Below are 19,886 nucleotides of genomic sequence, written 5' to 3' on the forward strand. Positions count from 1 at the left end.
GATAGAGATAGTGGCACAGGCCCCGGACAGCCTTGCGTTGGTGGTATAGTGGTGAGCATAGCTGCCTTCCAAGCAGTTGACCCGGGTTCGATTCCCGGCCAACGCACTCCTATCCCTTTTTGGCCTTGCAAAGCGGCCCTAAGCAAAGACCCAAGTCATCCAGGTCCTTGAAGAAAGCTCCTAAGATATCCTGGCTTAGCGACAACTGTGGAGACTTTCTTCGGCATTCGAAAAGTCTCTGGCCTTATGCTTTAACTCGCTCAGGAGGTCCAGCATTATCCAGGGCCAAGGTTCAGCCATTTTGACTACTGATTCCCAAAGAGAATCAACTCTGTCACACACAACATTGCTAAGTATCTGGCAACAACGCTAACACCCTTAGCTGGCATCATATTGCACCATTTGCTATTCGGTGACGAAGGCATCGAATAGCAAATGACCCGCTTTGGACTGTGTCTTGCAAGGCAAGGAAAGGGGTGCATTTGGGCAAGGAGGCCTACAGGAAACCTACCCACACACACCGCTATCTGCTTTTTGGCTCACACCACCCACTGGAACCCAAGCTGGGGCTTCTTAGGACTCTGCAATATCGGGCTGACGCGGTAACAACAAAAGGAGTCTACAGACCCTCTCAGGTGTGCTTTGAAAGCTTGTGGCTAGCCAGACTGGGTCTTGGCTAAACATCCACAAGGTCACGAAAACAAACTGGGGAGAAGCAGAACATTTGGAGAAATATAGTCACCCCCGTAAGCCACTGGAGTGTCAGAAAAACTCCGGAGGATCTTTAACAACAATTGCATCGCTGTGTACTTCAAGTCCAGCAATACACTGGGACGGAAGCTTGTACATCGGCACTATCTGCACTGCCCATTTTGAACATCGCTCTAGCTAGCCAAGCGATTTGACAACAATTGTCACCTTTAGCCACGCCGATCTAGGCACCAATAGCTATGCAGGCTTCCTGCCACCAACAATGGGATCATCTAACTTGAACAGGGCGGTTCTACAATTTTCACACCTCCCCCTGTTCTTGGACAATCAACATCGACACATTCACATGGTGATTGTCTTAAGGTGTGACTAGAAGTGCTGCAGTTATCTTCCTGAGCCAAAGAAGTGGCTCGATCAACTATGTAAACCTCTTCAACAAACGGCTAGTACATTTGCAAGGGTCTCCAGTGAACGCTTGTTTGTCTGCTCAGTTGCCGGTCACCTGAAGAGAGCCAAAGGACACGCTTTGTTTTAGCCTTCGGGCCCCACTGAGGTAATGGAGAAAACATGAGCGTCCCTGGGTGGGCTCGAACCACCAACCTTTCGGTTAACAGCCGAACGCGCTAACCGATTGCGCCACAGAGACTGCACGCCGAGGGCCGGCGCACCGGCCGAGGGAGACATGAATAATAAAAACAAAGTTCCTTAAAAGGCTTCCCAATTGCACATTTCTAGAGTGCCTTCTAGAGTGCCTTCTAGTTAAAGGGGGAGAGAGGCAGGGTAAAAGAGGGCATCCTTCGAGCCGGAATCGAACCAGCGACCTAAGGATTACTACGTTGACGCTACAGTCCTCCGCTCTACCAGCTGAGCTATCGAAGGGCCCGCCGGTGGGTCGTAGCCCGTGACTCCTTGCATTCAAAGCCAGCGCTTTGCCCTTTGCGTTAGTCCTTCTGCCTTGAGGGATTGGTCTATGCCGCCTCTGCCTGAAAGGTCAAATGCCTTGGCAGCTGTGATGTGGGAAAGCTCGGCTTCACGTTTTGCACAGCGAGAAAACACAATCGAAGCACCTACCGCGTTTTGTTGGGAGCCCAAAAACCACAGCAGCAACGGTGATGTACCTCCCTGACAGCAAGTAAGCGCAGGAGTGTTTGGAAGCGCATTGCGTCTATCAAAACAAATTGGGCCGAAAGTTAGCAAAAAGTGTTTGGCGTCAGTTGGTAGCAAGAGGCCACACGGGAGGCAGCGTCTTAGCCCGGCTAGCTCAGTCGGTAGAGCATGAGACTCTTAATCTCAGGGTCGTGGGTTCGAGCCCCACGTTGGGCGTATGGCATCGCAACGTTTTGGCCCAGTCAGTGGCATTCATGCGCACTGCACGGCCCCACCTTTACCATATCGACTGGCTTCTCTTCCATTCCCTCTACAAACGGGGAAATGTTTCGAGCTTATCTTTCTAGTGGTCAATTCGTATGGCAGCAAGTTGACCTTGCGCTGGGGCGTGGTTCTTATCAGCGCCACGTGTGACACGAATTGGATAGAGATAGTGGCACAGACCCCGGACAGCCTTGCGTTGGTGGTATAGTGGTGAGCATAGCTGCCTTCCAAGCAGTTGACCCGGGTTCGATTCCCGGCCAACGCACTCCTATCCCTTTTTGGCCTTGCAAAGCGGCCCTAAGCAAAGACCCAAGTCATCCAGGTCCTTGAAGAAAGCTCCTAAGATATCCTGGCTTAGCGACAACTGTGGAGACTTTCTTCGGCATTCGAAAAGTCTCTGGCCTTATGCTTTAACTCTCTCAGGAGGTCCACCATTATCCAGGGCCAAGGTTCAGCCATTTTGACTACTGATTCCCAAAGAGAATCAACTCTGTCACACACAACATTGCTAAGTATCTGGCAACAACGCTAACACCCTTAGCTGGCATCATATTGCACCATTTGCTATTCGGTGACGAAGGCATCGAATAGCAAATGACCCGCTTTGGACTGTGTCTTGCAAGGCAAGGAAAGGGGTGCATTTGGGCAAGGAGGCCTACAGGAAACCTACCCACACACACCGCTATCTGCTTTTTGGCTCACACCACCCACTGGAACCCAAGCTGGGGCTTCTTAGGACTCTGCAATATCGGGCTGACGCGGTAACAACAAAAAGAGTCTACAGACCCTCTCAGGTGTGCTTTGAAAGCTTGTGGCTAGCCAGACTGGGTCTTGGCTAAACATCCACAAGGTCACGAAAACAAACTGGGGAGAAGCAGAACATTTGGAGAAATATAGTCACCCCCGTAAGCCACTGGAGTGTCAGAAAAACTCCGGAGGATCTTTAACAACAATTGCATCGCTGTGTACTTCAAGTCCAGCAATACACTGGGACGGAAGCTTGTACATCGGCACTATCTGCACTGCCCATTTTGAACATCGCTCTAGCTAGCCAAGCGATTTGACAACAATTGTCACCTTTAGCCACGCCGATCTAGGCACCAATAGCTATGCAGGCTTCCTGCCACCAACAATGGGATCATCTAACTTGAACAGGGCGGTTCTACAATTTTCACACCTCCCCCTGTTCTTGGACAATCAACATCGACACATTCACATGGTGATTGTCTTAAGGTGTGACTAGAAGTGCTGCAGTTATCTTCCTGAGCCAAAGAAGTGGCTCGATCAACTATGTAAACCTCTTCAACAAACGGCTAGTACATTTGCAAGGGTCTCCAGTGAACGCTTGTTTGTCTGCTCAGTTGCCGGTCACCTGAAGAGAGCCAAAGGACACGCTTTGTTTTAGCCTTCGGGCCCCACTGAGGTAATGGAGAAAACATGAGCGTCCCTGGGTGGGCTCGAACCACCAACCTTTCGGTTAACAGCCGAACGCGCTAACCGATTGCGCCACAGAGACTGCACGCCGAGGGCCGGCGCACCGGCCGAGGGAGACATGAATAATAAAAACAAAGTTCCTTAAAAGGCTTCCCAATTGCACATTTCTAGAGTGCCTTCTAGAGTGCCTTCTAGTTAAAGGGGGAGAGAGGCAGGGTAAAAGAGGGCATCCTTCGAGCCGGAATCGAACCAGCGACCTAAGGATTACTACGTTGACGCTACAGTCCTCCGCTCTACCAGCTGAGCTATCAAGGGCCCGCCGGTGGGTCGTAGCCCGTGACTCCTTGCATTCAAAGCCAGCGCTTTGCCCTTTGCGTTAGTCCTTCTGCCTTGAGGGATTGGTCTATGCCGCCTCTGCCTGAAAGGTCAAATGCCTTGGCAGCTGTGATGTGGGAAAGCTCGGCTTCACGTTTTGCACAGCGAGAAAACACAATCGAAGCACCTACCGCGTTTTGTTGGGAGCCCAAAAACCACAGCAGCAACGGTGATGTACCTCCCTGACAGCAAGTAAGCGCAGGAGTGTTTGGAAGCGCATTGCGTCTATCAAAACAAATTGGGCCGAAAGTTAGCAAAAAGTGTTTGGCGTCAGTTGGTAGCAAGAGGCCACACGGGAGGCAGCGTCTTAGCCCGGCTAGCTCAGTCGGTAGAGCATGAGACTCTTAATCTCAGGGTCGTGGGTTCGAGCCCCACGTTGGGCGTATGGCATCGCAACGTTTTGGCCCAGTCAGTGGCATTCATGCGCACTGCACGGCCCCACCTTTACCATATCGACTGGCTTCTCTTCCATTCCCTCTACAAACGGGGAAATGTTTCGAGCTTATCTTTCTAGTGGTCAATTCGTATGGCAGCAAGTTGACCTTGCGCTGGGGCGTGGTTCTTATCAGCGCCACGTGTGACACGAATTGGATAGAGATAGTGGCACAGGCCCCGGACAGCCTTGCGTTGGTGGTATAGTGGTGAGCATAGCTGCCTTCCAAGCAGTTGACCCGGGTTCGATTCCCGGCCAACGCACTCCTATCCCTTTTTGGCCTTGCAAAGCGGCCCTAAGCAAAGACCCAAGTCATCCAGGTCCTTGAAGAAAGCTCCTAAGATATCCTGGCTTAGCGACAACTGTGGAGACTTTCTTCGGCATTCGAAAAGTCTCTGGCCTTATGCTTTAACTCGCTCAGGAGGTCCAGCATTATCCAGGGCCAAGGTTCAGCCATTTTGACTACTGATTCCCAAAGAGAATCAACTCTGTCACACACAACATTGCTAAGTATCTGGCAACAACGCTAACACCCTTAGCTGGCATCATATTGCACCATTTGCTATTCGGTGACGAAGGCATCGAATAGCAAATGACCCGCTTTGGACTGTGTCTTGCAAGGCAAGGAAAGGGGTGCATTTGGGCAAGGAGGCCTACAGGAAACCTACCCACACACACCGCTATCTGCTTTTTGGCTCACACCACCCACTGGAACCCAAGCTGGGGCTTCTTAGGACTCTGCAATATCGGGCTGACGCGGTAACAACAAAAAGAGTCTACAGACCCTCTCAGGTGTGCTTTGAAAGCTTGTGGCTAGCCAGACTGGGTCTTGGCTAAACATCCACAAGGTCACGAAAACAAACTGGGGAGAAGCAGAACATTTGGAGAAATATAGTCACCCCCGTAAGCCACTGGAGTGTCAGAAAAACTCCGGAGGATCTTTAACAACAATTGCATCGCTGTGTACTTCAAGTCCAGCAATACACTGGGACGGAAGCTTGTACATCGGCACTATCTGCACTGCCCATTTTGAACATCGCTCTAGCTAGCCAAGCGATTTGACAACAATTGTCACCTTTAGCCACGCCGATCTAGGCACCAATAGCTATGCAGGCTTCCTGCCACCAACAATGGGATCATCTAACTTGAACAGGGCGGTTCTACAATTTTCACACCTCCCCCTGTTCTTGGACAATCAACATCGACACATTCACATGGTGATTGTCTTAAGGTGTGACTAGAAGTGCTGCAGTTATCTTCCTGAGCCAAAGAAGTGGCTCGATCAACTATGTAAACCTCTTCAACAAACGGCTAGTACATTTGCAAGGGTCTCCAGTGAACGCTTGTTTGTCTGCTCAGTTGCCGGTCACCTGAAGAGAGCCAAAGGACACGCTTTGTTTTAGCCTTCGGGCCCCACTGAGGTAATGGAGAAAACATGAGCGTCCCTGGGTGGGCTCGAACCACCAACCTTTCGGTTAACAGCCGAACGCGCTAACCGATTGCGCCACAGAGACTGCACGCCGAGGGCCGGCGCACCGGCCGATGGAGACATGAATAATAAAAACAAAGTTCCTTAAAAGGCTTCCCAATTGCACATTTCTAGAGTGCCTTCTAGAGTGCCTTCTAGTTAAAGGGGGAGAGAGGCAGGGTAAAAGAGGGCATCCTTCGAGCCGGAATCGAACCAGCGACCTAAGGATTACTACGTTGACGCTACAGTCCTCCGCTCTACCAGCTGAGCTATCGAAGGGCCCACCGGTGGGTCGTAGCCCGTGACTCCTTGCATTCAAAGCCAGCGCTTTGCCCTTTGCGTTAGTCCTTCTGCCTTGAGGGATTGGTCTATGCCGCCTCTGCCTGAAAGGTCAAATGCCTTGGCAGCTGTGATGTGGGAAAGCTCGGCTTCACGTTTTGCACAGCGAGAAAACACAATCGAAGCACCTACCGCGTTTTGTTGGGAGCCCAAAAACCACAGCAGCAACGGTGATGTACCTCCCTGACAGCAAGTAAGCGCAGGAGTGTTTGGAAGCGCATTGCGTCTATCAAAACAAATTGGGCCGAAAGTTAGCAAAAAGTGTTTGGCGTCAGTTGGTAGCAAGAGGCCACACGGGAGGCAGCGTCTTAGCCCGGCTAGCTCAGTCGGTAGAGCATGAGACTCTTAATCTCAGGGTCGTGGGTTCGAGCCCCACGTTGGGCGTATGGCATCGCAACGTTTTGGCCCAGTCAGTGGCATTCATGCGCACTGCACGGCCCCACCTTTACCATATCGACTGGCTTCTCTTCCATTCCCTCTACAAACGGGGAAATGTTTCGAGCTTATCTTTCTAGTGGTCAATTCGTATGGCAGCAAGTTGACCTTGCGCTGGGGCGTGGTTCTTATCAGCGCCACGTGTGACACGAATTGGATAGAGATAGTGGCACAGACCCCAGACAGCCTTGCGTTGGTGGTATAGTGGTGAGCATAGCTGCCTTCCAAGCAGTTGACCCGGGTTCGATTCCCGGCCAACGCACTCCTATCCCTTTTTGGCCTTGCAAAGCGGCCCTAAGCAAAGACCCAAGTCATCCAGGTCCTTGAAGAAAGCTCCTAAGATATCCTGGCTTAGCGACAACTGTGGAGACTTTCTTCGGCATTCGAAAAGTCTCTGGCCTTATGCTTTAACTCGCTCAGGAGGTCCAGCATTATCCAGGGCCAAGGTTCAGCCATTTTGACTACTGATTCCCAAAGAGAATCAACTCTGTCACACACAACATTGCTAAGTATCTGGCAACAACGCTAACACCCTTAGCTGGCATCATATTGCACCATTTGCTATTCGGTGACGAAGGCATCGAATAGCAAATGACCCGCTTTGGACTGTGTCTTGCAAGGCAAGGAAAGGGGTGCATTTGGGCAAGGAGGCCTACAGGAAACCTACCCACACACACCGCTATCTGCTTTTTGGCTCACACCACCCACTGGAACCCAAGCTGGGGCTTCTTAGGACTCTGCAATATCGGGCTGACGCGGTAACAACAAAAGGAGTCTACAGACCCTCTCAGGTGTGCTTTGAAAGCTTGTGGCTAGCCAGACTGGGTCTTGGCTAAACATCCACAAGGTCACGAAAACAAACTGGGGAGAAGCAGAACATTTGGAGAAATATAGTCACCCCCGTAAGCCACTGGAGTGTCAGAAAAACTCCGGAGGATCTTTAACAACAATTGCATCGCTGTGTACTTCAAGTCCAGCAATACACTGGGACGGAAGCTTGTACATCGGCACTATCTGCACTGCCCATTTTGAACATCGCTCTAGCTAGCCAAGCGATTTGACAACAATTGTCACCTTTAGCCACGCCGATCTAGGCACCAATAGCTATGCAGGCTTCCTGCCACCAACAATGGGATCATCTAACTTGAACAGGGCGGTTCTACAATTTTCACACCTCCCCCTGTTCTTGGACAATCAACATCGACACATTCACATGGTGATTGTCTTAAGGTGTGACTAGAAGTGCTGCAGTTATCTTCCTGAGCCAAAGAAGTGGCTCGATCAACTATGTAAACCTCTTCAACAAACGGCTAGTACATTTGCAAGGGTCTCCAGTGAACGCTTGTTTGTCTGCTCAGTTGCCGGTCACCTGAAGAGAGCCAAAGGACACGCTTTGTTTTAGCCTTCGGGCCCCACTGAGGTAATGGAGAAAACATGAGCGTCCCTGGGTGGGCTCGAACCACCAACCTTTCGGTTAACAGCCGAACGCGCTAACCGATTGCGCCACAGAGACTGCACGCCGAGGGCCAGCGCACCGGCCGAGGGAGACATGAATAATAAAAACAAAGTTCCTTAAAAGGCTTCCCAATTGCACATTTCTAGAGTGCCTTCTAGAGTGCCTTCTAGTTAAAGGGGGAGAGAGGCAGGGTAAAAGAGGGCATCCTTCGAGCCGGAATCGAACCAGCGACCTAAGGATTACTACGTTGACGCTACAGTCCTCCGCTCTACCAGCTGAGCTATCGAAGGGCCCGCCGGTGGGTCGTAGCCCGTGACTCCTTGCATTCAAAGCCAGCGCTTTGCCCTTTGCGTTAGTCCTTCTGCCTTGAGGGATTGGTCTATGCCGCCTCTGCCTGAAAGGTCAAATGCCTTGGCAGCTGTGATGTGGGAAAGCTCGGCTTCACGTTTTGCACAGCGAGAAAACACAATCGAAGCACCTACCGCGTTTTGTTGGGAGCCCAAAAACCACAGCAGCAACGGTGATGTACCTCCCTGACAGCAAGTAAGCGCAGGAGTGTTTGGAAGCGCATTGCGTCTATCAAAACAAATTGGGCCGAAAGTTAGCAAAAAGTGTTTGGCGTCAGTTGGTAGCAAGAGGCCACACGGGAGGCAGCGTCTTAGCCCGGCTAGCTCAGTCGGTAGAGCATGAGACTCTTAATCTCAGGGTCGTGGGTTCGAGCCCCACGTTGGGCGTATGGCATCGCAACGTTTTGGCCCAGTCAGTGGCATTCATGCGCACTGCACGGCCCCACCTTTACCATATCGACTGGCTTCTCTTCCATTCCCTCTACAAACGGGGAAATGTTTCGAGCTTATCTTTCTAGTGGTCAATTCGTATGGCAGCAAGTTGACCTTGCGCTGGGGCGTGGTTCTTATCAGCGCCACGTGTGACACGAATTGGATAGAGATAGTGGCACAGACCCCAGACAGCCTTGCGTTGGTGGTATAGTGGTGAGCATAGCTGCCTTCCAAGCAGTTGACCCGGGTTCGATTCCCGGCCAACGCACTCCTATCCCTTTTTGGCCTTGCAAAGCGGCCCTAAGCAAAGACCCAAGTCATCCAGGTCCTTGAAGAAAGCTCCTAAGATATCCTGGCTTAGCGACAACTGTGGAGACTTTCTTCGGCATTCGAAAAGTCTCTGGCCTTATGCTTTAACTCGCTCAGGAGGTCCAGCATTATCCAGGGCCAAGGTTCAGCCATTTTGACTACTGATTCCCAAAGAGAATCAACTCTGTCACACACAACATTGCTAAGTATCTGGCAACAACGCTAACACCCTTAGCTGGCATCATATTGCACCATTTGCTATTCGGTGACGAAGGCATCGAATAGCAAATGACCCGCTTTGGACTGTGTCTTGCAAGGCAAGGAAAGGGGTGCATTTGGGCAAGGAGGCCTACAGGAAACCTACCCACACACACCGCTATCTGCTTTTTGGCTCACACCACCCACTGGAACCCAAGCTGGGGCTTCTTAGGACTCTGCAATATCGGGCTGACGCGGTAACAACAAAAGGAGTCTACAGACCCTCTCAGGTGTGCTTTGAAAGCTTGTGGCTAGCCAGACTGGGTCTTGGCTAAACATCCACAAGGTCACGAAAACAAACTGGGGAGAAGCAGAACATTTGGAGAAATATAGTCACCCCCGTAAGCCACTGGAGTGTCAGAAAAACTCCGGAGGATCTTTAACAACAATTGCATCGCTGTGTACTTCAAGTCCAGCAATACACTGGGACGGAAGCTTGTACATCGGCACTATCTGCACTGCCCATTTTGAACATCGCTCTAGCTAGCCAAGCGATTTGACAACAATTGTCACCTTTAGCCACGCCGATCTAGGCACCAATAGCTATGCAGGCTTCCTGCCACCAACAATGGGATCATCTAACTTGAACAGGGCGGTTCTACAATTTTCACACCTCCCCCTGTTCTTGGACAATCAACATCGACACATTCACATGGTGATTGTCTTAAGGTGTGACTAGAAGTGCTGCAGTTATCTTCCTGAGCCAAAGAAGTGGCTCGATCAACTATGTAAACCTCTTCAACAAACGGCTAGTACATTTGCAAGGGTCTCCAGTGAACGCTTGTTTGTCTGCTCAGTTGCCGGTCACCTGAAGAGAGCCAAAGGACACGCTTTGTTTTAGCCTTCGGGCCCCACTGAGGTAATGGAGAAAACATGAGCGTCCCTGGGTGGGCTCGAACCACCAACCTTTCGGTTAACAGCCGAACGCGCTAACCGATTGCGCCACAGAGACTGCACGCCGAGGGCCAGCGCACCGGCCGAGGGAGACATGAATAATAAAAACAAAGTTCCTTAAAAGGCTTCCCAATTGCACATTTCTAGAGTGCCTTCTAGAGTGCCTTCTAGTTAAAGGGGGAGAGAGGCAGGGTAAAAGAGGGCATCCTTCGAGCCGGAATCGAACCAGCGACCTAAGGATTACTACGTTGACGCTACAGTCCTCCGCTCTACCAGCTGAGCTATCGAAGGGCCCGCCGGTGGGTCGTAGCCCGTGACTCCTTGCATTCAAAGCCAGCGCTTTGCCCTTTGCGTTAGTCCTTCTGCCTTGAGGGATTGGTCTATGCCGCCTCTGCCTGAAAGGTCAAATGCCTTGGCAGCTGTGATGTGGGAAAGCTCGGCTTCACGTTTTGCACAGCGAGAAAACACAATCGAAGCACCTACCGCGTTTTGTTGGGAGCCCAAAAACCACAGCAGCAACGGTGATGTACCTCCCTGACAGCAAGTAAGCGCAGGAGTGTTTGGAAGCGCATTGCGTCTATCAAAACAAATTGGGCCGAAAGTTAGCAAAAAGTGTTTGGCGTCAGTTGGTAGCAAGAGGCCACACGGGAGGCAGCGTCTTAGCCCGGCTAGCTCAGTCGGTAGAGCATGAGACTCTTAATCTCAGGGTCGTGGGTTCGAGCCCCACGTTGGGCGTATGGCATCGCAACGTTTTGGCCCAGTCAGTGGCATTCATGCGCACTGCACGGCCCCACCTTTACCATATCGACTGGCTTCTCTTCCATTCCCTCTACAAACGGGGAAATGTTTCGAGCTTATCTTTCTAGTGGTCAATTCGTATGGCAGCAAGTTGACCTTGCGCTGGGGCGTGGTTCTTATCAGCGCCACGTGTGACACGAATTGGATAGAGATAGTGGCACAGGCCCCGGACAGCCTTGCGTTGGTGGTATAGTGGTGAGCATAGCTGCCTTCCAAGCAGTTGACCCGGGTTCGATTCCCGGCCAACGCACTCCTATCCCTTTTTGGCCTTGCAAAGCGGCCCTAAGCAAAGACCCAAGTCATCCAGGTCCTTGAAGAAAGCTCCTAAGATATCCTGGCTTAGCGACAACTGTGGAGACTTTCTTCGGCATTCGAAAAGTCTCTGGCCTTATGCTTTAACTCGCTCAGGAGGTCCAGCATTATCCAGGGCCAAGGTTCAGCCATTTTGACTACTGATTCCCAAAGAGAATCAACTCTGTCACACACAACATTGCTAAGTATCTGGCAACAACGCTAACACCCTTAGCTGGCATCATATTGCACCATTTGCTATTCGGTGACGAAGGCATCGAATAGCAAATGACCCGCTTTGGACTGTGTCTTGCAAGGCAAGGAAAGGGGTGCATTTGGGCAAGGAGGCCTACAGGAAACCTACCCACACACACCGCTATCTGCTTTTTGGCTCACACCACCCACTGGAACCCAAGCTGGGGCTTCTTAGGACTCTGCAATATCGGGCTGACGCGGTAACAACAAAAAGAGTCTACAGACCCTCTCAGGTGTGCTTTGAAAGCTTGTGGCTAGCCAGACTGGGTCTTGGCTAAACATCCACAAGGTCACGAAAACAAACTGGGGAGAAGCAGAACATTTGGAGAAATATAGTCACCCCCGTAAGCCACTGGAGTGTCAGAAAAACTCCGGAGGATCTTTAACAACAATTGCATCGCTGTGTACTTCAAGTCCAGCAATACACTGGGACGGAAGCTTGTACATCGGCACTATCTGCACTGCCCATTTTGAACATCGCTCTAGCTAGCCAAGCGATTTGACAACAATTGTCACCTTTAGCCACGCCGATCTAGGCACCAATAGCTATGCAGGCTTCCTGCCACCAACAATGGGATCATCTAACTTGAACAGGGCGGTTCTACAATTTTCACACCTCCCCCTGTTCTTGGACAATCAACATCGACACATTCACATGGTGATTGTCTTAAGGTGTGACTAGAAGTGCTGCAGTTATCTTCCTGAGCCAAAGAAGTGGCTCGATCAACTATGTAAACCTCTTCAACAAACGGCTAGTACATTTGCAAGGGTCTCCAGTGAACGCTTGTTTGTCTGCTCAGTTGCCGGTCACCTGAAGAGAGCCAAAGGACACGCTTTGTTTTAGCCTTCGGGCCCCACTGAGGTAATGGAGAAAACATGAGCGTCCCTGGGTGGGCTCGAACCACCAACCTTTCGGTTAACAGCCGAACGCGCTAACCGATTGCGCCACAGAGACTGCACGCCGAGGGCCGGCGCACCGGCCGAGGGAGACATGAATAATAAAAACAAAGTTCCTTAAAAGGCTTCCCAATTGCACATTTCTAGAGTGCCTTCTAGAGTGCCTTCTAGTTAAAGGGGGAGAGAGGCAGGGTAAAAGAGGGCATCCTTCGAGCCGGAATCGAACCAGCGACCTAAGGATTACTACGTTGACGCTACAGTCCTCCGCTCTACCAGCTGAGCTATCGAAGGGCCCGCCGGTGGGTCGTAGCCCGTGACTCCTTGCATTCAAAGCCAGCGCTTTGCCCTTTGCGTTAGTCCTTCTGCCTTGAGGGATTGGTCTATGCCGCCTCTGCCTGAAAGGTCAAATGCCTTGGCAGCTGTGATGTGGGAAAGCTCGGCTTCACGTTTTGCACAGCGAGAAAACACAATCGAAGCACCTACCGCGTTTTGTTGGGAGCCCAAAAACCACAGCAGCAACGGTGATGTACCTCCCTGACAGCAAGTAAGCGCAGGAGTGTTTGGAAGCGCATTGCGTCTATCAAAACAAATTGGGCCGAAAGTTAGCAAAAAGTGTTTGGCGTCAGTTGGTAGCAAGAGGCCACACGGGAGGCAGCGTCTTAGCCCGGCTAGCTCAGTCGGTAGAGCATGAGACTCTTAATCTCAGGGTCGTGGGTTCGAGCCCCACGTTGGGCGTATGGCATCGCAACGTTTTGGCCCAGTCAGTGGCATTCATGCGCACTGCACGGCCCCACCTTTACCATATCGACTGGCTTCTCTTCCATTCCCTCTACAAACGGGGAAATGTTTCGAGCTTATCTTTCTAGTGGTCAATTCGTATGGCAGCAAGTTGACCTTGCGCTGGGGCGTGGTTCTTATCAGCGCCACGTGTGACACGAATTGGATAGAGATAGTGGCACAGGCCCCGGACAGCCTTGCGTTGGTGGTATAGTGGTGAGCATAGCTGCCTTCCAAGCAGTTGACCCGGGTTCGATTCCCGGCCAACGCACTCCTATCCCTTTTTGGCCTTGCAAAGCGGCCCTAAGCAAAGACCCAAGTCATCCAGGTCCTTGAAGAAAGCTCCTAAGATATCCTGGCTTAGCGACAACTGTGGAGACTTTCTTCGGCATTCGAAAAGTCTCTGGCCTTATGCTTTAACTCGCTCAGGAGGTCCAGCATTATCCAGGGCCAAGGTTCAGCCATTTTGACTACTGATTCCCAAAGAGAATCAACTCTGTCACACACAACATTGCTAAGTATCTGGCAACAACGCTAACACCCTTAGCTGGCATCATATTGCACCATTTGCTATTCGGTGACGAAGGCATCGAATAGCAAATGACCCGCTTTGGACTGTGTCTTGCAAGGCAAGGAAAGGGGTGCATTTGGGCAAGGAGGCCTACAGGAAACCTACCCACACACACCGCTATCTGCTTTTTGGCTCACACCACCCACTGGAACCCAAGCTGGGGCTTCTTAGGACTCTGCAATATCGGGCTGACGCGGTAACAACAAAAGGAGTCTACAGACCCTCTCAGGTGTGCTTTGAAAGCTTGTGGCTAGCCAGACTGGGTCTTGGCTAAACATCCACAAGGTCACGAAAACAAACTGGGGAGAAGCAGAACATTTGGAGAAATATAGTCACCCCCGTAAGCCACTGGAGTGTCAGAAAAACTCCGGAGGATCTTTAACAACAATTGCATCGCTGTGTACTTCAAGTCCAGCAATACACTGGGACGGAAGCTTGTACATCGGCACTATCTGCACTGCCCATTTTGAACATCGCTCTAGCTAGCCAAGCGATTTGACAACAATTGTCACCTTTAGCCACGCCGATCTAGGCACCAATAGCTATGCAGGCTTCCTGCCACCAACAATGGGATCATCTAACTTGAACAGGGCGGTTCTACAATTTTCACACCTCCCCCTGTTCTTGGACAATCAACATCGACACATTCACATGGTGATTGTCTTAAGGTGTGACTAGAAGTGCTGCAGTTATCTTCCTGAGCCAAAGAAGTGGCTCGATCAACTATGTAAACCTCTTCAACAAACGGCTAGTACATTTGCAAGGGTCTCCAGTGAACGCTTGTTTGTCTGCTCAGTTGCCGGTCACCTGAAGAGAGCCAAAGGACACGCTTTGTTTTAGCCTTCGGGCCCCACTGAGGTAATGGAGAAAACATGAGCGTCCCTGGGTGGGCTCGAACCACCAACCTTTCGGTTAACAGCCGAACGCGCTAACCGATTGCGCCACAGAGACTGCACGCCGAGGGCCAGCGCACCGGCCGAGGGAGACATGAATAATAAAAACAAAGTTCCTTAAAAGGCTTCCCAATTGCACATTTCTAGAGTGCCTTCTAGAGTGCCTTCTAGTTAAAGGGGGAGAGAGGCAGGGTAAAAGAGGGCATCCTTCGAGCCGGAATCGAACCAGCGACCTAAGGATTACTACGTTGACGCTACAGTCCTCCGCTCTACCAGCTGAGCTATCGAAGGGCCCGCCGGTGGGTCGTAGCCCGTGACTCCTTGCATTCAAAGCCAGCGCTTTGCCCTTTGCGTTAGTCCTTCTGCCTTGAGGGATTGGTCTATGCCGCCTCTGCCTGAAAGGTCAAATGCCTTGGCAGCTGTGATGTGGGAAAGCTCGGCTTCACGTTTTGCACAGCGAGAAAACACAATCGAAGCACCTACCGCGTTTTGTTGGGAGCCCAAAAACCACAGCAGCAACGGTGATGTACCTCCCTGACAGCAAGTAAGCGCAGGAGTGTTTGGAAGCGCATTGCGTCTATCAAAACAAATTGGGCCGAAAGTTAGCAAAAAGTGTTTGGCGTCAGTTGGTAGCAAGAGGCCACACGGGAGGCAGCGTCTTAGCCCGGCTAGCTCAGTCGGTAGAGCATGAGACTCTTAATCTCAGGGTCGTGGGTTCGAGCCCCACGTTGGGCGTATGGCATCGCAACGTTTTGGCCCAGTCAGTGGCATTCATGCGCACTGCACGGCCCCACCTTTACCATATCGACTGGCTTCTCTTCCATTCCCTCTACAAACGGGGAAATGTTTCGAGCTTATCTTTCTAGTGGTCAATTCGTATGGCAGCAAGTTGACCTTGCGCTGGGGCGTGGTTCTTATCAGCGCCACGTGTGACACGAATTGGATAGAGATAGTGGCACAGGCCCCGGACAGCCTTGCGTTGGTGGTATAGTGGTGAGCATAGCTGCCTTCCAAGCAGTTGACCCGGGTTCGATTCCCGGCCAACGCACTCCTATCCCTTTTTGGCCTTGCAAAGCGGCCCTAAGCAAAGACCCAAGTCATCCAGGTCCTTGAAGAAAGCTCCTAAGATATCCTGGCTTAGCGACAACTGTGGAGACTTTCTTCGGCATTCGAAAAGTCTCTGGCCTTATGCTTTAACTCGCTCAGGAGGTCCAGCATTATCCAGGGCCAAGGTTCAGCCATTTTGACTACTGATTCCCAAAGAGAATCAACTCTGTCACACACAACATTGCTAAGTATCTGGCAACAACGCTAACACCCTTAGCTGGCATCATATTGCACCATTTGCTATTCGGTGACGAAGGCATCGAATAGCAAATGACCCGCTTTGGACTGTGTCTTGCAAGGCAAGGAAAGGGGTGCATTTGGGCAAGGAGGCCTACAGGAAACCTACCCACACACACCGCTATCTGCTTTTTGGCTCACACCACCCACTGGAACCCAAGCTGGGGCTTCTTAGGACTCTGCAATATCGGGCTGACGCGGTAACAACAAAAAGAGTCTACAGACCCTCTCAGGTGTGCTTTGAAAGCTTGTGGCTAGCCAGACTGGGTCTTGGCTAAACATCCACAAGGTCACGAAAACAAACTGGGGAGAAGCAGAACATTTGGAGAAATATAGTCACCCCCGTAAGCCACTGGAGTGTCAGAAAAACTCCGGAGGATCTTTAACAACAATTGCATCGCTGTGTACTTCAAGTCCAGCAATACACTGGGACGGAAGCTTGTACATCGGCACTATCTGCACTGCCCATTTTGAACATCGCTCTAGCTAGCCAAGCGATTTGACAACAATTGTCACCTTTAGCCACGCCGATCTAGGCACCAATAGCTATGCAGGCTTCCTGCCACCAACAATGGGATCATCTAACTTGAACAGGGCGGTTCTACAATTTTCACACCTCCCCCTGTTCTTGGACAATCAACATCGACACATTCACATGGTGATTGTCTTAAGGTGTGACTAGAAGTGCTGCAGTTATCTTCCTGAGCCAAAGAAGTGGCTCGATCAACTATGTAAACCTCTTCAACAAACGGCTAGTACATTTGCAAGGGTCTCCAGTGAACGCTTGTTTGTCTGCTCAGTTGCCGGTCACCTGAAGAGAGCCAAAGGACACGCTTTGTTTTAGCCTTCGGGCCCCACTGAGGTAATGGAGAAAACATGAGCGTCCCTGGGTGGGCTCGAACCACCAACCTTTCGGTTAACAGCCGAACGCGCTAACCGATTGCGCCACAGAGACTGCACGCCGAGGGCCGGCGCACCGGCCGAGGGAGACATGAATAATAAAAACAAAGTTCCTTAAAAGGCTTCCCAATTGCACATTTCTAGAGTGCCTTCTAGAGTGCCTTCTAGTTAAAGGGGGAGAGAGGCAGGGTAAAAGAGGGCATCCTTCGAGCCGGAATCGAACCAGCGACCTAAGGATTACTACGTTGACGCTACAGTCCTCCGCTCTACCAGCTGAGCTATCGAAGGGCCCGCCGGTGGGTCGTAGCCCGTGACTCCTTGCATTCAAAGCCAGCGCTTTGCCCTTTGCGTTAGTCCTTCTGCCTTGAGGGATTGGTCTATGCCGCCTCTGCCTGAAAGGTCAAATGCCTTGGCAGCTGTGATGTGGGAAAGCTCGGCTTCACGTTTTGCACAGCGAGAAAACACAATCGAAGCACCTACCACGTTTTGTTGGGAGCCCAAAAACCACAGCAGCAACGGTGATGTACCTCCCTGACAGCAAGTAAGCGCAGGAGTGTTTGGAAGCGCATTGCGTCTATCAAAACAAATTGGGCCGAAAGTTAGCAAAAAGTGTTTGGCGTCAGTTGGTAGCAAGAGGCCACACGGGAGGCAGCGTCTTAGCCCGGCTAGCTCAGTCGGTAGAGCATGAGACTCTTAATCTCAGGGTCGTGGGTTCGAGCCCCACGTTGGGCGTATGGCATCGCAACGTTTTGGCCCAGTCAGTGGCATTCATGCGCACTGCACGGCCCCACCTTTACCATATCGACTGGCTTCTCTTCCATTCCCTCTACAAACGGGGAAATGTTTCGAGCTTATCTTTCTAGTGGTCAATTCGTATGGCAGCAAGTTGACCTTGCGCTGGGGCGTGGTTCTTATCAGCGCCACGTGTGACACGAATTGGATAGAGATAGTGGCACAGGCCCCGGACAGCCTTGCGTTGGTGGTATAGTGGTGAGCATAGCTGCCTTCCAAGCAGTTGACCCGGGTTCGATTCCCGGCCAACGCACTCCTATCCCTTTTTGGCCTTGCAAAGCGGCCCTAAGCAAAGACCCAAGTCATCCAGGTCCTTGAAGAAAGCTCCTAAGATATCCTGGCTTAGCGACAACTGTGGAGACTTTCTTCGGCATTCGAAAAGTCTCTGGCCTTATGCTTTAACTCGCTCAGGAGGTCCAGCATTATCCAGGGCCAAGGTTCAGCCATTTTGACTACTGATTCCCAAAGAGAATCAACTCTGTCACACACAACATTGCTAAGTATCTGGCAACAACGCTAACACCCTTAGCTGGCATCATATTGCACCATTTGCTATTCGGTGACGAAGGCATCGAATAGCAAATGACCCGCTTTGGACTGTGTCTTGCAAGGCAAGGAAAGGGGTGCATTTGGGCAAGGAGGCCTACAGGAAACCTACCCACACACACCGCTATCTGCTTTTTGGCTCACACCACCCACTGGAACCCAAGCTGGGGCTTCTTAGGACTCTGCAATATCGGGCTGACGCGGTAACAACAAAAGGAGTCTACAGACCCTCTCAGGTGTGCTTTGAAAGCTTGTGGCTAGCCAGACTGGGTCTTGGCTAAACATCCACAAGGTCACGAAAACAAACTGGGGAGAAGCAGAACATTTGGAGAAATATAGTCACCCCCGTAAGCCACTGGAGTGTCAGAAAAACTCCGGAGGATCTTTAACAACAATTGCATCGCTGTGTACTTCAAGTCCAGCAATACACTGGGACGGAAGCTTGTACATCGGCACTATCTGCACTGCCCATTTTGAACATCGCTCTAGCTAGCCAAGCGATTTGACAACAATTGTCACCTTTAGCCACGCCGATCTAGGCACCAATAGCTATGCAGGCTTCCTGCCACCAACAATGGGATCATCTAACTTGAACAGGGCGGTTCTACAATTTTCACACCTCCCCCTGTTCTTGGACAATCAACATCGACACATTCACATGGTGATTGTCTTAAGGTGTGACTAGAAGTGCTGCAGTTATCTTCCTGAGCCAAAGAAGTGGCTCGATCAACTATGTAAACCTCTTCAACAAACGGCTAGTACATTTGCAAGGGTCTCCAGTGAACGCTTGTTTGTCTGCTCAGTTGCCGGTCACCTGAAGAGAGCCAAAGGACACGCTTTGTTTTAGCCTTCGGGCCCCACTGAGGTAATGGAGAAAACATGAGCGTCCCTGGGTGGGCTCGAACCACCAACCTTTCGGTTAACAGCCGAACGCGCTAACCGATTGCGCCACAGAGACTGCACGCCGAGGGCCGGCGCACCGGCCGAGGGAGACATGAATAATAAAAACAAAGTTCCTTAAAAGGCTTCCCAATTGCACATTTCTAGAGTGCCTTCTAGAGTGCCTTCTAGTTAAAGGGGGAGAGAGGCAGGGTAAAAGAGGGCATCCTTCGAGCCGGAATCGAACCAGCGACCTAAGGATTACTACGTTGACGCTACAGTCCTCCGCTCTACCAGCTGAGCTATCGAAGGGCCCGCCGGTGGGTCGTAGCCCGTGACTCCTTGCATTCAAAGCCAGCGCTTTGCCCTTTGCGTTAGTCCTTCTGCCTTGAGGGATTGGTCTATGCCGCCTCTGCCTGAAAGGTCAAATGCCTTGGCAGCTGTGATGTGGGAAAGCTCGGCTTCACGTTTTGCACAGCGAGAAAACACAATCGAAGCACCTACCGCGTTTTGTTGGGAGCCCAAAAACCACAGCAGCAACGGTGATGTACCTCCCTGACAGCAAGTAAGCGCAGGAGTGTTTGGAAGCGCATTGCGTCTATCAAAACAAATTGGGCCGAAAGTTAGCAAAAAGTGTTTGGCGTCAGTTGGTAGCAAGAGGCCACACGGGAGGCAGCGTCT

At 51.2% G+C, this 19,886-nt stretch overlaps 34 non-coding genes across 34 annotated transcripts; 17 read left to right on the top strand and 17 right to left on the bottom strand.

The window, feature by feature from the left end:
- The first annotated feature begins 34 nt into the window (after positions 1-34).
- TRNAG-UCC (transfer RNA glycine (anticodon UCC)) lies at positions 35-106 on the top strand. Its single transcript has one exon. It is a non-coding gene; the product is annotated as a tRNA-Gly (tRNA).
- A 1,177-nt stretch (positions 107-1,283) lies between these two features.
- TRNAN-GUU (transfer RNA asparagine (anticodon GUU)) lies at positions 1,284-1,357 on the bottom strand. Its single transcript has one exon. It is a non-coding gene; the product is annotated as a tRNA-Asn (tRNA).
- Positions 1,358-1,504: 147 nt separating this feature from the next.
- TRNAY-GUA (transfer RNA tyrosine (anticodon GUA)) lies at positions 1,505-1,590 on the bottom strand. The gene is given in 2 exon segments: positions 1,505-1,540; positions 1,554-1,590. It is a non-coding gene; the product is annotated as a tRNA-Tyr (tRNA).
- A 371-nt stretch (positions 1,591-1,961) lies between these two features.
- TRNAK-CUU (transfer RNA lysine (anticodon CUU)) lies at positions 1,962-2,034 on the top strand. The gene has a single exon. It is a non-coding gene; the product is annotated as a tRNA-Lys (tRNA).
- A 241-nt stretch (positions 2,035-2,275) lies between these two features.
- TRNAG-UCC (transfer RNA glycine (anticodon UCC)) lies at positions 2,276-2,347 on the top strand. The gene has a single exon. It is a non-coding gene; the product is annotated as a tRNA-Gly (tRNA).
- A 1,177-nt stretch (positions 2,348-3,524) lies between these two features.
- On the bottom strand, positions 3,525-3,598 carry TRNAN-GUU (transfer RNA asparagine (anticodon GUU)). The gene has a single exon. It is a non-coding gene; the product is annotated as a tRNA-Asn (tRNA).
- Positions 3,599-4,201: 603 nt separating this feature from the next.
- TRNAK-CUU (transfer RNA lysine (anticodon CUU)) lies at positions 4,202-4,274 on the top strand. The gene has a single exon. It is a non-coding gene; the product is annotated as a tRNA-Lys (tRNA).
- Positions 4,275-4,515: 241 nt separating this feature from the next.
- On the top strand, positions 4,516-4,587 carry TRNAG-UCC (transfer RNA glycine (anticodon UCC)). Its single transcript has one exon. It is a non-coding gene; the product is annotated as a tRNA-Gly (tRNA).
- Positions 4,588-5,764: 1,177 nt separating this feature from the next.
- TRNAN-GUU (transfer RNA asparagine (anticodon GUU)) lies at positions 5,765-5,838 on the bottom strand. Its single transcript has one exon. It is a non-coding gene; the product is annotated as a tRNA-Asn (tRNA).
- A 147-nt stretch (positions 5,839-5,985) lies between these two features.
- On the bottom strand, positions 5,986-6,071 carry TRNAY-GUA (transfer RNA tyrosine (anticodon GUA)). The gene is given in 2 exon segments: positions 5,986-6,021; positions 6,035-6,071. It is a non-coding gene; the product is annotated as a tRNA-Tyr (tRNA).
- Positions 6,072-6,442: 371 nt separating this feature from the next.
- On the top strand, positions 6,443-6,515 carry TRNAK-CUU (transfer RNA lysine (anticodon CUU)). The gene has a single exon. It is a non-coding gene; the product is annotated as a tRNA-Lys (tRNA).
- Positions 6,516-6,756: 241 nt separating this feature from the next.
- TRNAG-UCC (transfer RNA glycine (anticodon UCC)) lies at positions 6,757-6,828 on the top strand. The gene has a single exon. It is a non-coding gene; the product is annotated as a tRNA-Gly (tRNA).
- Positions 6,829-8,005: 1,177 nt separating this feature from the next.
- TRNAN-GUU (transfer RNA asparagine (anticodon GUU)) lies at positions 8,006-8,079 on the bottom strand. Its single transcript has one exon. It is a non-coding gene; the product is annotated as a tRNA-Asn (tRNA).
- Positions 8,080-8,226: 147 nt separating this feature from the next.
- On the bottom strand, positions 8,227-8,312 carry TRNAY-GUA (transfer RNA tyrosine (anticodon GUA)). Its single transcript is given in 2 exon segments — positions 8,227-8,262; positions 8,276-8,312. It is a non-coding gene; the product is annotated as a tRNA-Tyr (tRNA).
- Positions 8,313-8,683: 371 nt separating this feature from the next.
- On the top strand, positions 8,684-8,756 carry TRNAK-CUU (transfer RNA lysine (anticodon CUU)). The gene has a single exon. It is a non-coding gene; the product is annotated as a tRNA-Lys (tRNA).
- Positions 8,757-8,997: 241 nt separating this feature from the next.
- On the top strand, positions 8,998-9,069 carry TRNAG-UCC (transfer RNA glycine (anticodon UCC)). Its single transcript has one exon. It is a non-coding gene; the product is annotated as a tRNA-Gly (tRNA).
- A 1,177-nt stretch (positions 9,070-10,246) lies between these two features.
- TRNAN-GUU (transfer RNA asparagine (anticodon GUU)) lies at positions 10,247-10,320 on the bottom strand. The gene has a single exon. It is a non-coding gene; the product is annotated as a tRNA-Asn (tRNA).
- A 147-nt stretch (positions 10,321-10,467) lies between these two features.
- TRNAY-GUA (transfer RNA tyrosine (anticodon GUA)) lies at positions 10,468-10,553 on the bottom strand. The gene is given in 2 exon segments: positions 10,468-10,503; positions 10,517-10,553. It is a non-coding gene; the product is annotated as a tRNA-Tyr (tRNA).
- Positions 10,554-10,924: 371 nt separating this feature from the next.
- On the top strand, positions 10,925-10,997 carry TRNAK-CUU (transfer RNA lysine (anticodon CUU)). The gene has a single exon. It is a non-coding gene; the product is annotated as a tRNA-Lys (tRNA).
- A 241-nt stretch (positions 10,998-11,238) lies between these two features.
- On the top strand, positions 11,239-11,310 carry TRNAG-UCC (transfer RNA glycine (anticodon UCC)). Its single transcript has one exon. It is a non-coding gene; the product is annotated as a tRNA-Gly (tRNA).
- A 1,177-nt stretch (positions 11,311-12,487) lies between these two features.
- TRNAN-GUU (transfer RNA asparagine (anticodon GUU)) lies at positions 12,488-12,561 on the bottom strand. The gene has a single exon. It is a non-coding gene; the product is annotated as a tRNA-Asn (tRNA).
- A 147-nt stretch (positions 12,562-12,708) lies between these two features.
- TRNAY-GUA (transfer RNA tyrosine (anticodon GUA)) lies at positions 12,709-12,794 on the bottom strand. Its single transcript is given in 2 exon segments — positions 12,709-12,744; positions 12,758-12,794. It is a non-coding gene; the product is annotated as a tRNA-Tyr (tRNA).
- A 371-nt stretch (positions 12,795-13,165) lies between these two features.
- Positions 13,166-13,238, top strand: TRNAK-CUU (transfer RNA lysine (anticodon CUU)). Its single transcript has one exon. It is a non-coding gene; the product is annotated as a tRNA-Lys (tRNA).
- Positions 13,239-13,479: 241 nt separating this feature from the next.
- Positions 13,480-13,551, top strand: TRNAG-UCC (transfer RNA glycine (anticodon UCC)). The gene has a single exon. It is a non-coding gene; the product is annotated as a tRNA-Gly (tRNA).
- A 1,177-nt stretch (positions 13,552-14,728) lies between these two features.
- TRNAN-GUU (transfer RNA asparagine (anticodon GUU)) lies at positions 14,729-14,802 on the bottom strand. The gene has a single exon. It is a non-coding gene; the product is annotated as a tRNA-Asn (tRNA).
- Positions 14,803-14,949: 147 nt separating this feature from the next.
- On the bottom strand, positions 14,950-15,035 carry TRNAY-GUA (transfer RNA tyrosine (anticodon GUA)). Its single transcript is given in 2 exon segments — positions 14,950-14,985; positions 14,999-15,035. It is a non-coding gene; the product is annotated as a tRNA-Tyr (tRNA).
- A 371-nt stretch (positions 15,036-15,406) lies between these two features.
- TRNAK-CUU (transfer RNA lysine (anticodon CUU)) lies at positions 15,407-15,479 on the top strand. The gene has a single exon. It is a non-coding gene; the product is annotated as a tRNA-Lys (tRNA).
- A 241-nt stretch (positions 15,480-15,720) lies between these two features.
- On the top strand, positions 15,721-15,792 carry TRNAG-UCC (transfer RNA glycine (anticodon UCC)). The gene has a single exon. It is a non-coding gene; the product is annotated as a tRNA-Gly (tRNA).
- Positions 15,793-16,969: 1,177 nt separating this feature from the next.
- TRNAN-GUU (transfer RNA asparagine (anticodon GUU)) lies at positions 16,970-17,043 on the bottom strand. Its single transcript has one exon. It is a non-coding gene; the product is annotated as a tRNA-Asn (tRNA).
- Positions 17,044-17,190: 147 nt separating this feature from the next.
- TRNAY-GUA (transfer RNA tyrosine (anticodon GUA)) lies at positions 17,191-17,276 on the bottom strand. The gene is given in 2 exon segments: positions 17,191-17,226; positions 17,240-17,276. It is a non-coding gene; the product is annotated as a tRNA-Tyr (tRNA).
- Positions 17,277-17,647: 371 nt separating this feature from the next.
- On the top strand, positions 17,648-17,720 carry TRNAK-CUU (transfer RNA lysine (anticodon CUU)). Its single transcript has one exon. It is a non-coding gene; the product is annotated as a tRNA-Lys (tRNA).
- A 241-nt stretch (positions 17,721-17,961) lies between these two features.
- On the top strand, positions 17,962-18,033 carry TRNAG-UCC (transfer RNA glycine (anticodon UCC)). The gene has a single exon. It is a non-coding gene; the product is annotated as a tRNA-Gly (tRNA).
- A 1,177-nt stretch (positions 18,034-19,210) lies between these two features.
- TRNAN-GUU (transfer RNA asparagine (anticodon GUU)) lies at positions 19,211-19,284 on the bottom strand. The gene has a single exon. It is a non-coding gene; the product is annotated as a tRNA-Asn (tRNA).
- A 147-nt stretch (positions 19,285-19,431) lies between these two features.
- TRNAY-GUA (transfer RNA tyrosine (anticodon GUA)) lies at positions 19,432-19,517 on the bottom strand. The gene is given in 2 exon segments: positions 19,432-19,467; positions 19,481-19,517. It is a non-coding gene; the product is annotated as a tRNA-Tyr (tRNA).
- Between the last annotated feature and the right edge of the window lie 369 nt (positions 19,518-19,886).

Source organism: Aquarana catesbeiana, unplaced genomic scaffold, assembly GCF_042186555.1.
Source record: "Aquarana catesbeiana isolate 2022-GZ unplaced genomic scaffold, ASM4218655v1 unanchor46, whole genome shotgun sequence".
Classification (NCBI taxonomy): Eukaryota; Metazoa; Chordata; class Amphibia; order Anura; family Ranidae; genus Aquarana; species Aquarana catesbeiana.